This window comes from Protopterus annectens, chromosome 12.part0 (genome assembly GCF_019279795.1).
Source record: "Protopterus annectens isolate FY-2018-M chromosome 12.part0, PAN1.0, whole genome shotgun sequence".
NCBI lineage: Eukaryota > Metazoa > Chordata > Ceratodontiformes > Protopteridae > Protopterus > Protopterus annectens.
Window position 1 is genome coordinate 406,874,248 of NC_056746.1, and position 16,806 is coordinate 406,891,053.

At 40.5% G+C, this 16,806-nt stretch overlaps 1 protein-coding gene across 1 annotated transcript in view; it reads right to left on the minus strand.

The window, feature by feature from the left end:
* LOC122816609 (rho GDP-dissociation inhibitor 1-like) overlaps window positions 1–11,645 on the minus strand; it is a 2,167,530-nt gene extending 2,155,885 nt beyond the window's left edge. Inside the window, exon 1 of the mRNA XM_044089512.1 lies at window positions 11,444–11,645. The gene's annotated coding sequence lies outside the window, so the exon portion shown is untranslated. The remainder of the gene's footprint in view (window positions 1–11,443) is intronic.
* Between the last annotated feature and the right edge of the window lie 5,161 nt (window positions 11,646–16,806).

The window sequence follows — 16,806 nt, forward strand, 5'->3', positions numbered from 1 at the left end:
ACAATAACTAATGAAAGAATATACGCTGGATGAATCTGCTAACCAATAAATACTTTTCCATCTGAAAGACTTAATGAATTTGTGGATAATACGAGTGAAGAGGAACAGAACATTATTGCTCCATTATATGAATATATGAATGCAAACGTCAACTGGCATACAAAGGAAGTCTGTCCACATTACACAAATAAATGATAAATAATAATCATAATAATTCTGATTCTGGGGCAGCACTGTGGTGCAGCTGTTAGCGTTGTTACCTCACAGCAAGAGGTTCTCCCATTCAATTCTCATCTGGGGTGCCTTATGTGCAGAGTTTGCATATCCACCCTGCATTTGCGTAGGTTTCCTCCCACATTCCAAAGACATACACCTGGAGCAATTCTCCCCAGGCCTCCACTGAAAATGGCTCTATCCCAGTCAGACTTGCCTGGTAAACAAATGTTACGACAGATAACTAACTAACAACTTTGCTACAAAATTCTGGAACATTTTAGATAGTAGTAGATTGAGTGACTCAACAGATGGCAACAATAAAGCTTTGACACTTAAATCAGTTAGTAAAACTTCAAGTTAGGAAAGTTTTTAAGTGGAAATATGCACACAGAATGTTTGTTACTCCATATAAATCTCTTAAGTTTAGTAAATGTGACTTCTTCAATTTGTTAAAACTGTAGTAAAGATGTTAAAGCTGATTGGACACACGTTTATAGACTGTGAAAAATTAAATGTATATTGGGACGTAATAAGTATGTTTTAAGGGGTTATGGTCTGCTAATAGTTCTTTAGATCAGTAATACTAATTCCACTTCCTGTATTTGTAAAAGCCAAAGAGCAAAAACTCTTTTGGGTTCTCTTGGCAGTTGCCAGAAAAGATATTACAAAAAATTGGAAATCAAATTTTAAAATTCTTTAAACTATGAACTAAGTTAACAAAAATACTATAAAACTGAAAAAGAAGTGATCACAATAAAATTAATAAATCATATTAAGATCTTTAGTTGTTGGGGATAACCTTGAAATGTTACTGAAATACCAATATCACTAATGTGTTACTAGTATAAGATTACCTTGATGTTTCAATGTATTCCTGTCACTGTATAAATAATATGTGAAGTTGAAATTCTTATTGTGTATATACTGTACATATGTTAAAAAAATATAAATTAAATTACATTCATAGGAAATACTTGCAGGTATTACAGAATAAAAGATAATGATGCATTAGCAGACACTGAACACCGAGTATTTGAAAAGCTGTTTTAATGGGTTTGGCAGCTAGACAATACATCACGTGATTAGCACTTAGAAATTCAAAGAAATGGTGGTGAGGGAAGGAATTAGGGAAGACAATAGTGTTAATATTGTAGCCAAGAGGTGGAGTATAAAGCAGGTTCAGAAACAATTTTATATATGCGGCTGTCAATGTTTATATTAGGTGCATACAGGTGGGGCTGAGTGTCACAAGACAATGTGCATAGGTAGTAGATGCTAGTTAAACTATTCATGTATTGGTGAAGTCTGGTTGGGGTGCATAAGATTCCGAATGAAGAGAAACGGTTGACAATTTGACAAGCTGAAGATAACTGTGGCATTTATAATGAAGATGTACAAAGCACGTATCATTTGATTTAATAGGTGAAGTTCTAGTAGTGTTTTACATGGATTTCAGTGGCATTGGGATGCGGTTCCATAGTTTATCTACACTATTTGAATACAGACAGTCATCAGCTGTATTAGATGACTAGGTCATACTGATTAATACTTTTTCTCAACGGTGTATAAAATTCTATCAGGGGAGTAGTGATGTATTAAGTTGTTAAGAGCTGGTCAACTTTCTGGCCTACAGAGAAATATGTGTATTGTAGCTAGCTGAGAAAGACCTAGGTGATGTGGTAGTTATAAATCAGTTTAATTCTGAAGGCCAGGCAGGTGCGTTCTATTCTTACAATTTATTGCAAATCTGACCATTTTATTATAACATTGCTAAAGTTTGGACAGTTGTGAGATTGATAGGTTAGCGAAGACTGGGGCAGAATAGTGGGGAGATGGCAGCAGGAAAACCAGAAGGCTTATAGCCTGACTAGGTCAGTGAGGTAGGTTTTTACGCTGTAAAATGTAACTCGGTTTTTAAGGATTTTTTTTTAAAACATGTATGAGACATGGTGTTAATACAGTGTACTGAGCAGCCACTGTGGTGCAGCAGTTAGCGGTGTCTCCTCACAGCAAGAAGTTATCTGGTTTGATTCTCAGCTGGGGTACCCTCTGTGCGGAATCTGCATGTCCCTCCCTTCGGCTGAGTGGGTTTCCTCCAGGGGCTTCAGTTTCCTACCACATTCCAAAGACAAGCAGTAGGTGGCTTGGACACTAAATTGGCTGCAGGTGCGAGCATATGTGCAAGTGAGTGGTACAGATGAACTACCATGGCAGGGCTAGGCACCCAGCAGTGTAAACCTTGGCTCGAGATGATTGTCACTGTTGAAGTGACACTCCGACCCCATGTGCAAATAACACCCAGTTATTTTGCGTTTACTTGTTCTCTCATGTTATTGCTGTCTGAGACTATAAGTGTACTGTTTTAGTAGAGATGTGTTCTGGGGTGAAGAGAGTGTATTTTTAGAGTTTAGAAGTAGTTGTGAATTATGTAACCAAGTTTCGACAGACAAGGATTGTTGGACAAGTTTCAACAGACAAGGATTGTTGGACAAGATCTTTGAGCTTAAAGAGAGCTTTGGCAGAGCAGATTACAGTTGAATCATCAGTGTATTGAACTAGGGAAGGATTTTTTGCAGCAGTAGAAAGGTCACTAATGAATATGTTGAAAAGCAGGAAGCTTAGTACAGATCCTCATGGGAGACCAATACTGACTGGAAAGAAGGTGGGGAAATTTCACTGCTTGTGCTCTGTTTGAGAGCAGCTATGGTACTACTGCAGTGAAGAATTGGCAAGCCTAAAGGATGAGGGTTTATGTAAGAGTTTCTGGTGGGAGACAGTATCAAAAGCTACTGACAAGCCTAGGAAAATGGTCGAGACTAGGTTTCTACCTTTTCTATGGGAGTTAACAGTATTAACAAAATTCAGCAAACCAGTGGTCATGCTGTGATGAGGAAAGAAGCTGTGTTGAGTTGACGATGGAAGCATATTATCTATTCGTTGAGAAGCTGCATATGAATAAATTTTTTAATAGCTTTGATAGAGGAGATAAAATGGCAATTGGCCTGCAGTTTGAAAGATCTGCTTTGATTCCATACTTGGGCAGTGAAATACTGAATTTTTTTTTTTTCCATAGAAAGGGGACTTTATTTTCAGATATGGATTGATTTTTCAGAAATGAAATTGGATATGGAGCATTGAAGTAGGTCATTTGATGGAGTAGGAACCCCAAGAGCTTGATTAGTCACCTGGTAGGTTAATGACTGCACTGTTTATATGGGTATTGAATTAGTTGGCTAGGTATCATTTTCCTTCTGCGTGTTTGTTTTTGGCGGCGTCATTTGTCCTGGATTTAACAGTTTACTGACTAAGGCCCACAACAGTTTTGAATTATTAGTGCTCATGTTTTGCTTGGCTGAGTACTAGTTTTACTTATCTTTGCATATGTGAATGTGCTTACAATAAAAACATAAAACACTAAGAATAAGTAACTTAACGGCTAATACACTATATAGCATACCTCTCAACCTGTTAAAGAAATCTGGATAAAACTTGAAACAATGACGGGGAAAAGACCCCAAAACAGGAACAGACATTGCTCTTACAAACATAGAAAAGTGCTAGAATAGCAGGACTTATGATATCATGCACCTTCTGAAAGTGTGATATTCAAATGTCATTTTTAATGACTCCAGTCCTCAGTGATTTTCGAAAAAAATAAATAAGATCAAATGATGTTGTTATTGTGTCTTTCTGCTTATCCCAGGTTAGGGGTCGCCACAGCAGAACTCCGGTCTGCTAATGTTTGGTAGTGGATTTTTACGTGCCGAGTTACCAGCCCTGACGCACAACCTTCAACGAAGGCATGCCCATTCACGCATGCCTCCACACAGAAGATGCTCTGGCTGAGAATCGAACGGGACAACGTCTTGCTGTGAGGTGACAACGCTATCGCAGCACCATTACCGCTGGTGAGTAACAGATCAAATGTGATGTGACAATCTGGACAGTTGAGATGTATACTATGTAGTATTTGCAGTTCAGATACATCTATTAAACATAGTACCTACAGGATGTAAAATTCACTCACAACACAGCATTCACATTTTACTGTGAATATACAACACTCCCACTGTAATTTTAAGAAAATTGGCAAGAATGAGACAAGTACATTAAAAAAAAAGAGGAAACAGTACCATATGTCAATTCGGGAGAAACTTAACATGTCCTTCGTGGTTCACTGTTGCAGTCATGACTGTAGGGTTCTTCCTGCCAGCAGCAGCAGTCAATCAGCCAGAATCCCAAAGTATGTCTTGGGCGTCAGCTGAGGTCACTTTTATCCTGACGTCAATGCGCCGGAAGTATAAAGACCTCAGCAGATGCCATTACCCCAGTCTTTCTTGCCACGCGGTGCCCTGAGCAGTTCGCTGATGCCGGTCAGCCTACTCCTGTTTGTTTTTGGATTTACTTCCAGGATTTTTCGTTTTATAAGATAAGTACCCCATTGGGGAGGTCTTTTTCTTGCTCCAGTCAGATGTCAGAAAAAGTGAATAATTGTATTTCTTGTGGGAAACAAATACCTCATAGAGATTTTCACTCTTATTGTATTCCCTGCCTGGGGCCTGATCACAACGTTGCTAATTGTGGGCTTTGTGCTAGATTTAATCAGCGTACTATTAGGCGTAGATACAACATTGCCTTCTACTATTTTGGTAAAAGGTTTAATTATAATATTGTCTTCGGATTCTTTTCCAGCTTTTGATGTGTGTAAGAGGCGAGGTCCAAGGTCCAAAGCAGAGGATATTACTCAGTTATTGCCAGTTGCTGGCTCGTCGGTCGTCAGTGAGGCACCTTTGCAGCCCCTGTCGTCCGCCTCTTTTGAACCAATTGCCTGTACCAACTCCGGTGTGGAGCTGATGGGGCCTTCAGAATTGCCAGGGAATGGACCTTCGGATGCTATTCCCTCAGTTGGGTCCAGAGCCGGTAGGCAGGAACCGGCTTCTGAGGGAGTTTTCAGACCTTCACAGCTTCATGTAAATATGGATTCAGTTTTGCTTTCTAAGACAATGACTAAGGCTCCAGCTAAACAGAAATGGCAAGCACAGACACCTTTTGATCAGGGTCCTAGGCCTCAAAGGCAGATGCTTAGGATGGCTGAGGATTTGTTATTTATGATCAGGGGTTCTCATCCCCCTCCTGACAAAAAGCCTAGATTATAGTCCGATTATGATTCTTCAGACCAAATTTCTGTTTCTTCTGCTTCTTCCCTTGAGCAGGATTGTTCCTTGTCTCCTTATGAGGATTCTGATGCTGAATATTCCTTTCCTTCAGCCTCTCCTCCTGAGGATTATTCTTTTGGTGAAACTTTGCATGATATGAGGGAGCATTTTCACTGGGAAGGGCAGGAATTCTCTGAAACCAAGAAAAGGCTTAGGGATTTTCTTCTTCTCCCTCAGCATAAGCCTCTTGCTATTCCCCCTGTATTGGACATTGTAGATTATGTTTTTTCAGACGCTTCCCTCTCTCCTGATTCTTTTCCCCCTGCTCCGGTCAAACCGGATAGGTATTATAGGGTTCCAGATTCTCACAAGTTTCTTTTTAAGAATCTTTCACCTGATCCGGAAACAATTTTGCAGGGCTTTAAGGGTGTTAAAGCGGCCTCTGCTAAACATCCTATTCCCTCTGACCGAGAGTCCAGGGCTTTGGAAAGATGGGGTAAAAGTTTATACTTCTGCTACATTGTCTATTAGAGCTTTGAACTGTCAATTTCATATGCTAAAGTATCAGCAATACCTTTTGTCTGTATTTAAACAAAAGACGTCACCTGTTTCTATTGGTGCGGATGATAAGGAGTTACAGGATTTATTGCATGCTATTGAACAAGTGGGTAAACATACCCTGCATTGTGGTTTTAATTCTTTGGAAGCTTCTTGTAGGGCTGCAACAACTGGCGCAGTTATTAGAAGACATGCTTGGTTAAAGGAACAAAACTTGCCGGATCAGGTTAAAGCCAAACTTTTGGATGCCCCTTTGCAGCACGATGTTTTGTTTGGGACCAAAGCTGAAGAGGTATTAAAGAAAATGGAGGACAAAGCCAAATCTATGCAGACGGTTAAGGATTTTCTACAGGTGCAACCTCCTAGATTTAGCAGGCACTGGCCAGCTAAACCTTGGTCCTTTCTGAGCTCGGACAGGCCTCAGAGAAGCAGATTCAGGCGTTCCAGAGGTAGGGGACAGGCACAAACCCTTTTTAGGAATAGGCAGTGGACTGCCCCCTCTCCCAAAGGAGGTGAAGATAAGTCTCAACCCTACCGGAAACTGTCTTTATGACTCTCCCTTTCTGGTTCCAGGGGCTCCTCTCCTGGAAGCACCTTTGGGAGGAAAGATTTCTCTTTTTTATCAAGATTGGGGCCGTATAACCCGGGACAAATGGATTCTGGACATAGGCTCAAGAGGTTACAGATTTCATTTCCACACCTTGCCAAAACCGAACGGTTGGCCAGATCTGCCAAATCATCAATGGGCAGAGGCACAACTGTAGGCTCAGTCCCTCTTAGCTATGAGGGCCATAGAATTGGTACCAAATTTAGAAATAGGGCAAGGTTTTTATTCAAGACTTTTCCTGGTTCCCAGGAAGGAAAATTCGTGGAGACCAATTCTGGACCTTTCCGTACTAAACACCTTCCTGGATGTACCAAAATTCAAGATGCTCACTGTACAGCAGCTGCTGCCTATGCTGGGCAAGAACACTTGGATGGTGACTCTGGACTTAAAGGAAGCTTACCTGCATATTCCTATAAGGTGAGAGTGCAGAAGGTATCCGAGATTCAAAGCGGGCTCGAAGCATTATCAGTACTCTGTGCTGCCCTTTGGCTTATCTACTGCGCCCAGGGTCTTTACAAAGTGCCTGGCACCAGTGATGGCATTTTGCAGACAGAAGGGGATTCAAATATACCCTTATCTGGATGACTTTTATTCAAGCGGACGACAAAGACGCTCGACTTCAGCATCTAGCTTTTGTACAGCATCTTCTACAGTACCTCGGTTTCACAGTGAATCTAAAGAAGTAAAATCTGGTACCCACACAACAAATTACTTTCCTGGGTGCTCTTCTGAGTACTACAACCCAGATGGCTTCCTTGACACCAGACAAAAAAAGCACAACTGGCTTCTTCTTTTCAACACCTGGCTTCAATGAAACAGCTGACTGCAAGAAAGGTTCTGCAGGCTTTAGGTTATATGGCTTCCTGCATTCTCCTAATACCATATGCAAGACTGCATATGAGGAAACTACAGTAGTACCTCAAGAGTGTGTGGTCTCAGCATTACCACAGTTTGGAAACAGTGATCACGATTTTGCCTTGTCTACAGCAAGAGTTTCTTTGGTGGGCTGAAGCCTGTCTCCAGAACAAGGGGAGGCCTTTTTGTCCTCCCATCAACCAACCAAGTTCTGACAACAGATGCTTCAGATTATGCCTGGGGAGCCCACATGCACGGGAGATGTCTTCAGGGTGTTTGGACAAAGGAGCAAATTCACCTGCACATAAATTTGAAGGAGATGCTCGCCGTTCAGAATGCTCTGATAGCCTCCAGGGACTTTCTTTTACCAGGGCAATTGTTGATAAAGACAAACACCACTACAGTGGTACATAAACAAGCAGGGGGGCTCTCACTCTTACCCCCTGTGCAGGTTAGCCATGGCTCTGTGGTACACTGCGCTGACCTGCAGAGTCCACTTACAGGCACAATTCCTACCAGGAAAAGACAACACTCTGGCAGACACATTGAGCAGGACACTTTCGGATCCACACGAATGGATGTTGGATGTTTGGATATTCAAGATGATAGTACAGGCATGGGGATGTCCGGACATAGATCTTTTTGCATCCCCTCAGAATCATCAACTTCCAACATTCTGCACCAGGACCTACCACAAACTAGCATGGCAAGTGGATGCCCTCTCGTTCAGCTGGAAACACCTCTCAGTATACGCTTTTCCTACTTTTCCTCTTCTACCTCGTGTACTTCTGAAGATAAAATAGAACAGACCGCAAATGATTTTACTGGCTCCCAATTGGCCTTGACAATTCTGGTATTCCACTCTGATGAACCTAGTTCAGGAGCCTCCCTGGATTCTGCCTCAAATCCCTCATCTACTGTCTCAACAGGACGGCCAGATCCTGCACAGTCATGTCAAAACTCTGAATCTAGCTGCCTGGTGGATCCAGGGTCTGTAAACACCTCTACTCTTTCCAGACAGGTAATGGATGTAATCCTTGAAGCTAGACGGCTCAGCACTAGGAAATATTATGCAGGTAAATGGAAAAGATTTTGCTCCTGGAATCAAGCCCAAGGTGGTGATTTTACTGTTCCGAACATTCCTCTGATTTTAAAGTATCTGGCAGAGTTGTTACATACGGGCCTATCTTTTTCATCTATTAAGCATCATGCTTCTGCTATTTCTGCACATTACAATACGGATCCTCCGATTTTTTCTCATCCATTACTTAAAACAATTTCTTACAGGGGCTAAGAATGTTCGGCCCCCTATAAGAGCACCTGTTCCCACTTGGAATCTTAACTATGTTTTGGATAAATTAACCTGGTCTCCTTTTGAACCTGCAGCTTCCACGGATTTAAAATTTTTGTCTCGGAAAACTGCTTTTCTTTTAGCTACAACCTCTGCTAGAAGAATTTCGGAATTGCAAGCACTCATGGCTGTGAGGAAGAAAGTCTTTTGCACTCTTTGGACGTGCACGGGCAGCTTTGTTTTTACCTGGACAGGATCAAGATATTCAGGAAATCTGAGCAATTGTTTGTCGCTTATGCTCCTACTGTTCTAGGGAAAGCAAGCACTAAGCAAACTATTTCTAAGTGGATTGCCCACTGCATCACGTTCTGTTGCTCTTTTCATGGCAATCCAGTTCCTGTTAATATTAGGACTCATTCTACCCAGGCTACCGCTACTTCAGCAGCCTTTCTTTGTGGGGTTCTACCGCTACTTCAGCAGCCTTTCTTTGTGGGGTTCTACCACTACTTCAGCAGCCTTTCTTTGTGGGGTTCCTACCAAGGATATTTTAGAGGCTGCTACTTAGAGTTCTGTGCATACTTTTTCTAAGCATTACAACCTCCCTCTCTATTCTAAATCTAGGGCCGGTTTTGCAAGATTTTGTGACAGCTCCTGTTTCGCCTCCAGCCACCCTTTCTTAGCTTTGGGACTCAACCCTACAGTCATGACTGCAACAGTGAACCACAAAGGACATAGTACAGTTGTGTACTCTTACCATAAATGTAGATGTTCGAGTGTGTTCACTGTTGCAGTCTGAGTTACCCTCCCGCCTACCCCCTCTTTTGTTTTTTCTCCGAGTATTGTCTGTTATGAGGTATTTTGGCTGCTGAGGTTTTGGGCACCTGACATCTGGGGCAAGAAAAACTGGGGTAATGGCATCGGCTGAGGTCTTTATACTTCCGGCGCATTGGCGTCAGGATAAAAGCGACCTCAGCTGACACCCAATCCAAACTTTGGGATTCTGGCCGATCGAGGGCTGCTGCTGGCAGGAAGAACCCTACAGTCATGACTGCAACAGTGAACACACTCGAACATCTACATTTATGGTAAGAGTACACAACTGTACTATCTTGCACAATGTAACTGTGCAAAACACAATAAGCAACTGTAATGGTGGTGGGGGATGGGGGGGGGGCAATAGTATCACAACGTTTTCAGAATAGCAGTATAAAACCATTTTTATCAGAAATTTCCAAAATCCCTCTAACCTAAAAAATGAAAGTCGTTATGTACAACAGTTACATAATCACGTTTTCATTGTGATGCAAATTTTCGTGGTTTCAAATTATCTTTTATATCAGAAGATAACTCCTACATATAAATGGGTACTCTGGCTGGTTGAGACAGAAAAGGGGAATCCTTTTGACCCAGAAGGAGGACCATCCTGAAATCCTCTTTATCAAATTCCCAATCTCGGTTCTTTTCTAATGCGTCTCCTGCAGCATAGCAAATAAACCTACAACAATGTCCAAAGGTAGATAAGCAATTACAATGCAGAGTATGAGAGGATTGCGGGATCTGAACTTTATACTTGTAGGACAGTACAGGATACAGCTAGACACCAACGACAGGCTTCAATAAAAACGTCGAGAGGTCAACTTGCTCCGGAACTTATCATTTCAAAAGTAAAATGCTATGTCCCACACAAGTGCAGTGCTTAGACAGTAGAAAGGGAAGCCCCTGACAGTTCGACTTATTCTATTCCTCTTTTCCACTTCCTCATGGAAACATGAGTATTAGACAAGTAATGAAAGCACGAAAATGACAAGCTGTCAGCGTGCAAACAAAAATTCTTTCTAAACTATTTATTGCCCTGATTAGGCTATATACGCGTAGTGCAACATGTAATATACAAAAGCATTTTTAAAACGACAATGCATCTGCATAAAAGTAAACAGTCCTGTTGCGCTGCGTCGAGCGCATTGGTTTAGTGAATATTTTTAACCAGCTCCAATTTTTTAAATATTTTTACTTATGGGAGAAGGTACTCTTCACAATTTTCTTATACCACCGTATAATACAAATTTCAAGGAAAAACCGTCGACTGAGTGAAGGGGAATGGCCTGACTCAGACCTCTCGCCCTTACATCTTCATTGACTACTTTTATCTAATCTCGCAAGCGCGGTTATCACGTGAGACACAGTTCTGAGTAACGACAGCTCCAGACTGAAACGTAAATTGACAGTCTTGACTAAATGTGTCACTTGTATGTTACACCGTTAGTTTTGATTATTGTTACTCTACATGACAACTGCTTAAATGCCCATCCATGCTCTTTCCGTCTGTTTTGTTTCAGAGGAAACGGGTCGCAGGCTATAACGCAGAATGACTCAGAAATGGGAACGTGCAGTAACTTAAGTAACGTCTGTTTTAACAAAAAATGGGCAACACTTCTCTTAAGATCAATGTGGGAAAGTGCAAGTGACTTGTGAAGCGAGGATAGTTCGGCCTCGCCTTCTTGAAGAATGCGGAACGGTCAGAGTAAAGTTTTAACTGCAACAAAGTTTTTGATAAGACCCCAACTCATTGCTCCCCTTTGCTTTTAAAGTGCAAGTCGCTTCATAAATTGTACAGCACAATCTGCATGCATACCGGATTTATACAAATTAATGACAAAGTTCGTAACACATGCTCATTTCCTTCTGTTTTATCCGAGACACCGGCTGTTACCCACACGGACTGCTTTTCCCATCCCGCCCCTAAACCTGTACGACACTCACCTACAGCGATTACAGTCTCGGTAACCTCCGCTTCTGGAAAAAGAACTTGCACTTATTATCACGAAGTATTCGCCACACTGCAGTTTTTCTGTCTTCACCCGCTCAGCAGCTCCTACTTCCTTAGGACGCACAGTACATAGATACCCCAACCTACCTTCGCGGAGCTATAGAAGACAGCCAATCAGAAGCTACACTATACAAACACACTTCTGCTTTTATCAGAATTGGTACTTCAGTCAAATGAAATAAAGATGAACAGCTTGGAAGCATACTTTGATAAGAGTTGTAAGCAAGATCGAGCAGGGCTTTGCGCACAATTAAGTCTTGATTCCTCAACAGTTGTAGTTATATACAGCCTTTCCGGTGTAAAACGTCAAATCTTACTTTACATAACCGATAAAAAGGACTGAGTATTAACATCTCCACTTAGCCGCACACAAACGTGCGCTCAGAAGGTCTATTGCTAGGGTTCCCTGAAAGCCTATGTTCTCGCCTCTGTTCATTTCAGCCACTCTTTATTTGCCGTTTGCATATTGTTTTCTTAATGTCGGATTTTCGCTGAAAAGCAAAGGCATCAAAATTCCATTTCACTCACAGAAACATTTTTTAGTACAGACTACGCCCGATCAACATCCATTGTGAAGACGTTTCTCCTTAGGTATACTTGGTGCCTTCAGTTTGCTAGTTATGCTTCGCCACCACCCCCAACATACAATCCCTGCCAGGCATACCTCTCAACTGCCTCTTATTTTGACTCAAATTTTAGCTCTTAATCCCTCCTAAAACTGGATACTTTTGGAGAAAAGGTGGTGAATTACACTTAATAAAGAATGACGATAATTAGAGTTATAGACTTTTTTCCCTTCGGAAAATGCATATCAATTCACATTCTCTTATTCTGTCAGTGTTTTAATGTAATAGTACAAGGAGTGTGGTGGTGCAGTGGTTAGTGTTGTTGCCTCACAGCAAGAGGTTCTCCAGTTTGATTCTTGGCTAGAAAGCCTTTTGTTTGGAGTTTGCATGACCTCCCTGCGGTCAAGTGAACTTTAAAGACATTCAGGTAGGTGTGTGTGCCTTCTGTGAAGGATGGGTGTCGGGTTGGCAACTCGACACTGTAAAAATACACTGCCAGTCAATAGCGGACTGGTGACCCCTAACCGGGAAAAGCTGAAAGTCTTTTTAGTACCAGGGGTGTGGCAAGCAAATTCCTAGACCAGTGGTGGTGGTGCTGCAGTAGCGTTGTCGCCTCACAGTAAGACACTGTCCGGTTCGATTCTCAGCTAGAGCGTCTTCTGCATGGAGACATACGTAAATGGGCGTACCTTCGTTGAAGGTTGTGCGTCAGGGCTGGTAACTCGGCACGTAAAAATCAACTACCAATCATTAGCGGACCAGAGTTCCGCTGTGGCGACCCCTAACCGGGAAAAGCCGAAAGACACAACAACATTCACAAGCTCTTAGGGCTACACCCCTTGGAAACATCACTTAAAAATGGACACATCTCAAAATGCTATCCCTCCAGCACTTAATAAATGTAAGTAACATGTTCAGCTGTTCCCCCTAAAAACTATTAAAGATATTGCTTTTAGATTAGCAATATTGCATCTGTTTTTGGAGGCATTCATTTAGACAGTTGTAGACATAATATGACTAAAAAAAGCCAAACTGATATGATGCTCAGAAAAAAATGTACTCATTAGAATATAATGAGTATGCCTGGCTACACCCTTGAATAGTACTAATATTTTACAAGTGTCCCTGATTATTGCTGGATTTGCCCCCTTATTGGTTGAGAGCTGTGCTGCCTGCCTTTCCTGTTCATATTAATTTCATCACTCCCTTACATTCACTTTTTACAGTTTTAGATGCCCATAACACATCCCACCTCCTCTTTTATTACAACATGAACAAAGCAAGTTTAGACCCTTACTTTGACCCTTCTTGCTGTTTACCAATTATTTTGAAAACCAAAAGGTTGCTTAATTTGCATCAAGGACAAAATCATTATTCTGTTCATAGAATAGTAAACTAACTTTTGGAATGTGAGATGATCTCTTAAAGCATGGCCTGTTCATCCACCACGTTTTAAGTGAAAAAGCATTTTACCTTATATTCAAACTTGAACCTTTCCTGTTCTCTCTTACTCCCCTTTAGTTGGGCATCGTACTTCTCCCTTATAGTTTCATGTACTCATGCCATGACTCTTTTTATCTACTTCTGGATGAGTAAATTCAGTTCAAGACTCTTTTTTTTTTTTTTTATTCTCTGCTCCCTGTGCCTTTTTTGTAGATTTCTTATGTTCCCTTTTGTGTGGTTTTATCTCCTTTTCCAAAAAAGTACAACAAAGCTGCACAGTATTACAGCTCCTTCAGCCAACTATCCAGTCAGCAAAAACATTTCTACTCTACTCTCCTGCTTATCCACTGCTAACCAACCCCTCTTTTGTCCCCCCACCTCATGTCATTGTACATCTTCCTACCCTACTCTAGCCTAGTTCAGTGCTCCAGCTCATCGTAGCTACCTTTAAAATACTACTTTATACCATCATCTTCCTTACTTTTTCATATAACTCTTGCCCACACTACAAAAGATATCTTCATATACCTTCAGTTATACCCAACAATTCTATAAAGCCATTGCCATATTCCATGACAGGCCTAAATGTTTTGTAGTCCAATTACTGTTTGATAGATATGTCAAACTGCCTTTTGCAGCAACTTACATCCCAGCCTCCTCTTCTGTTATCTTACTGGAATCCATACTAAACACCATCTTTCAACACACCAATGGCCAGAAATAAATACTTTTAGGTGACCTCAGTCTAGTCGGGCTAAGCTACCTGAAACTTCAACTCAATCCAAAATCTAGCTCAGGTATTAAGCTTCCACCTTTTATAGTCACTCAATTAATATACACTATAAGAAATCCCCAGCTGTTCAATGTGATCTCTTTTCTAATATCATCCACATCACAACATTAGTTCCCTTACACAAATTACCTTCCATTCTAATTCAAGTTGGTCAGTGTAAAAAAATTCAGAAACAACTAGATAAAATCGACTTCTCCTGACAGCCTTTCTTCCACATTCCACAATATTCACTCCAATATCTTTAAACTAGTTAGCACAATACTTAGTAAACCACTTTCCTTTTTTTCATTGTAACATTCACTATTAAAATTTTACCCCTCAGTTTTAAGCATGCTCTAGTTTTCCATTCCATTTCTAACCCATGGTCCTCACCAAAATTCTTAAAACAATTATATATAATCAAATTGTCAACCATATCACAAAATAATGACATTCTCAGCAAAAGGCAGCATGGTTTCCACCCTAATTACAGCACCAATATTTTCATCTACACATACACTCATCACATGCTTTTCAACGTGGAGTATAACAGAATCACTACAGCTATCTTTGTTAATCTCAAGAACAGAACTATAGCTAGGATGGGGTGCAGAGGGCAGCCACCCAGAGCACAAAATATTTAAGGGGTGCAATTGTCAGATGCTGATCAGTCTATAGTGCAGTAGAGGCATTCCTTTCTATACTGGCATTTCTGCATGCTGGTACCAAAATGAAATAACTATTTGCTGACTGTCAGAACTGAAGTGCTTTTTTTTGTGTGTGGTATGCATACCTCTCAACTGTCCAGATTTTTGCAGACTGTCCAGATTTGTGTTTCATATTTTTGGTCTGTTCCTCATAAAGTTTGTAATTTTCTGGGTTTTTGTGGTGAATCAGCGAGGAATGAATTTCAGTTTCACACTTCATATATTTTAGAAAATGGTAACAACCTTTTTATTGTAGAAACTTTCTAAGTTGATAAGAACAATATTTAAAATCTGTTCCTATTTTTGGGGCTTTGTCCCCTATTATTTTTGGCTTTATCTAGATTTTTGTGCTAAGTGGTTGAGAACTATGGTGGTATAACTTGCAGCAAGTAACTTGCTGCCATTTTTAAAAGTAGAAGATTTCTCTTTTTTTTGTTCCCAACTTAAAGTTGAGGGGCAACAGGAACCTAATAAGACTTACAACTGTGGAACAACTAACAAAATGGTTCCCCAAGGATCAATACTTGTGGCTTTCCTCATTTCACTTTTTATAAATGATCTTCTTTGGGATCTCCCTCATACCATTTGCATACTACATGCAGGGAATAAAGCAGTACTCAGAGGGGACAAAACCTATCCACTTTGGAAAAAGACCTTCAAAAAAGATGTTGCAAACATTTGGAATTAGTTCAACATTAATACATTCACTGTAAATTTTCAAACAAGTTCACTGTTTTTTTTTTAGAAATTCATCAGTAACTACAACAGAGAGACAACGTCAGTATCTCTGATCCCTCAGGCTCTCCCTTTTCTGTACTGAAAGAACAAAAATACTTTTGTTTATTGTTTGACCAGCATATACATTTTCACAAACATACTGAAACCCAAATATGTAAGGTTCTCTCACAATTAAGAATCTCTTGCATTTCACTTAAAAAACAGCTCTGCATATTGTTTTTACTGTACTTGTGTTGAATTTATACTGTTAGCACTTTAAAAAGTAAATTTTTGTTTAATTTAATTATTAGGCTAACACACTCAAGTGCGCTAGCCGTTTTATAGCATTTACTGTTTGTTACTGTATCTTTTTCTCCTTTCTCTGTAAAAAAAGAAAAAAAAAAATCCTTGTTTTCCCGCTTTTCTGAACTAGAATAGTCCAGTCTTCAGATTTTGCTGATCTCTGGGCTTTGTCTTAGTTCCTGTGCTATCCATACCCTTATTTGGATAAGAGGAAGCTTCTTTGTTCACCAGTGGGAGTGGGGAGCACTGAGCAACCTATTTGTCAATAGAGGATTGGTTCCAGCCCAGCAACTTGTAGTTTTTTCGCCATTTTGGGTCAATTCCTGGCTCTTTTCAACCCCGTGCTATAAAGCCCGCTTTTGCGCGCTTTTTACTTGTAAAAGACGCAGCACAGCTCCTCGTGGTCTCCTGCAGAGCTCTACAAGCAGCAGAGAGTGAAAGAGTGACTTTCCTGGATATATAAGTATTTTTTCTGGCGTTCGTTTAAATTACTGCATCTCGACTGCATTTCACTTAAAAAACAGCTCTGCATATTGTTTTTACTGTTCTTGTGTTGAATTTATACTGTTATCACTTTAAAAAGTTAATTTTTGTTTAATTTAATTATTAGGCTAACACACACAAGTGCGCTAGCCGTTTTATAGCATTTACTGTTTGTTACTGTATCTTTTTCTCCTTTCTCAGCCGTTTTATAGCATTTATTGTTTGTTACTGTATCTTTTTCTCCTTTCTCTGTAAAAAAAGAAAAAAAAAAAAAAATATCCTTGTTTTCCTGCTTTTCTGAACTA